Raw genomic sequence first — 3,015 nt, 5'->3', positions numbered from 1 at the left:
TCTTAGCCACTATGCTACCAGAGTAAAACTAGGCTGCTGTAATTGAGACTCAACATTAATTTTATGATTTAACACAGATGTTTATTTCTATCTCAAGAACAGTCAGAGAAGACCATTCAAGGTCATCAAATCTTGGCTTCAAATGATTATTTAGGCAGTGAGGGTCCTTCTATCTTGTTTCTCTGCCATGTCCTAGAGAATTTTCTTCTTCTGAATAGTAGAAGATGAGTAGCAGACCCATTATTTATCAGTTATCTAGAAGGAGGAAGAAAGGATGAAGCAGCAGCATTGGCCATGTTTTTAGGATCTAGTTTACAGATGCCATGCATTATTTCTACACCTATTCCATTAGCAAGATTTTAGCCCTACAGATACACTTAAATTCAAAGAAGGCCAGGAGATGTAGTGTGCATCAGATATGTGCTTAGTTACAGTTATAATATTTTGGAAGAGGAGGATGATTTTAGTAAACATTAGAGCTCTTTGCAAAGGAGTGATTATAATACATGACCAAGAGCTCAAATTCTCATGAAATCCAGACTTTCTGGAGCCACAGATGCTGGATGAACACCCTGAAACTACTGCCCTACAAAAATCTTTAAATCTTAAACCAAAAATATCCATTTAGGTCTTCTTAAAACTGAATAATAGTTTGGATTACCTCATAAAAAAGGTCTGCCTTGAGCATTATGCTCTTTTAAGAACTATCTATATGTTATCAAGTTGACAATAGCATCTGGAAAGATTAGATAGGAACCTTAGAGGGCAGTGAGTTTATGCTAATAGGAGAGAAACAAGTCAGAAAAATGAGTATGAGAATGGTTACACAACTCAAAGAATGTAATCATTGTCACTGAAACATACACGTAGAAACTTGAACTGGTGTATGTTTTTGCTGTGTATATTCTCAACAACAACAACAAACATAAGTTATTTGTTGAAAAATAATAATAATTGACCATGGGCTTTATGTTACATGAGGAGGAATGAGAGGACCTGAGGAGGATGAGACATACCAAAAAGGTGCTAAAGTCAATGAATTGAATATTTCAGTGGTAGGAAAGGACTTTTGGAGTTGGGGTACTCGAGGGAGTAATAGTGTGACTAGAAAGATGCTTGATATTGAGAGTATGGAGGAGTATACTGTTCTGTGAATGTCTAGAGTATGGTCTCAGAGTGAGTGACTAATATAGGGTAAAGGGCAAGATCATAGGAAGAGAGGAGTTGGATGAAGGCTGATCCAAGTGGACATTATTACTAAAAATTATTACTAGGGTAAAGTTCCTTGTGTAGCACAAATTGTTTGTACTTAGCTACTGACTGAAACGGAGCTCTGGTGGTGTAGTGCCAAAGGCATTTGACTGATAACCAGATGCTGGCAGTTCAAACCCACCAGCCACTCCTCGGAAGGAAGATTGGGCAATCTACTTCCATAGTGATACTGCCTCGGAAACCCAAGGAGGGGTCACCGTAAGTCAGAACTGACTCAACACAGTGTGTTTAGTTTTTACTGACTGAAAGGTTGGCAGTTTGAATTCACTCAGCAGTGCTATGGAAGAAAGGCCTGGCAACTACATCTGTAAGATTAGAGCCATTGAAAACTCTATGGAGTGTAGTTCTAGTTTGGCACAAATGGGATCACTTTGAGTCAGAACCAACTCAATGACAATGGGGTTTTTTTGTCTTTCTTTTTGTTTTTTTGGTACTGTTGGAGAGAGTGAACATGAACCTGCTGCTAAAATCATTAAGAAATCAGGGATAATAAGTGGTATTATATAGGCTAATAACATGATATTTGTGGTAGTTGAGTGTCAACTTGGCTGGGCCTGGTTTTGAGTGGCTGGGCAGCTGGATGTAGTTATTCTCTATGATGAGACTGGTAATCAACTTCATAGTGGAATCTACTGAAGCAGCTAAGTAGCTGCCTTAGGGATGTGGCCTGCTTCCAGTATATAAGAAGAAGCATTGAGAGGAGTTCCAGTAAGATGGCAGAACAGGCAGACAAACTACACAGACCCTCTTCAACAAAGAAAAGAGGAACCAATTAACAAAGATACAGAAGATAATCCTGGAGCCCTGAGCTTTGAAAGGAAGAATTCAGGAATGGAATAAACTCCAACTACTAGAAGAACCTTCATGGAAACAGCAAAAAAGAAGACATACGGAGCTGTGGACTGTCAGCGATCCTGGTGGCACAGACAGCTTAGGTATTGCCAAGTGGTGTTAGGACCTAAGAATTAACCTAAAACTCAGCCCTGTTAGCCAGGGGCTGCACAGAGGACTGCACTGGTGCAGAATAAAAGGGGAAGTAGTGAAGAGGGAGATAGCTGAGCTGTGGACTTTTGGCTGTCTGGAGGGTGCAGCCATTTTGAATGTTTACAAGTGGTTGGACCATTTTGGATATTTAAAGGGACAGTGTTCTCTCCGACTCCAGGGAACTAGGAACAGGCTCCAATTGCTGGGGACCACAAGGACAGTCTGGACACGAACAGCTGGAAAGGTGTGATATTCCCCTTTTTTACTATTATACCCCACACCCTTTTGGTGAACAGAAGTGTGGCCATCCCTCACTCCCACCCACCTTCTAGGCTGGCAGGAATTCCTTCCTAGTCTGTGCACTCTGACGGAGCCTGGGTGCCTTGCCCACCCTGCCCCAATTTTTTTCTTTTTCTTTCAGTTTGTTTGTTTGTGTCTGTTTAAATTTTTGTGTGTGTGTCTTATTTATTATTATTTTTTCTTCTTCCCTTCCCAGGTTCTAGTTTTTAGATTTCTCTCTCTTCTCTTTTCCTAGTTCCCAATTTCTTTTTTCTTGTGGCCTCCCCATTTCTGGTTTTTCTTTTTGCATTTTTCCCATTTTTTCTTCATTATTCTCCTGCCCTACTACTTTTCTCTTATTCCTCTGTCCACAGATATTGAGGGGTTTCCCCTCCCTTTTCCTATTCATAATATTTGGCTTTTTAAAGTATGTCTTTAAGTATTTTCTCATTTATTGACTTTCCTCTTTTTTTTTTTTTT

Source organism: Orycteropus afer, unplaced genomic scaffold (genome assembly GCF_000298275.1).
Source record: "Orycteropus afer afer isolate SDZICR_OR568_19922 unplaced genomic scaffold, OryAfe1.0 scaffold00305, whole genome shotgun sequence".
NCBI classification, from domain to species: Eukaryota; Metazoa; Chordata; class Mammalia; order Tubulidentata; family Orycteropodidae; genus Orycteropus; species Orycteropus afer.
Note: the sequence above shows the minus strand (reverse complement) of the source record.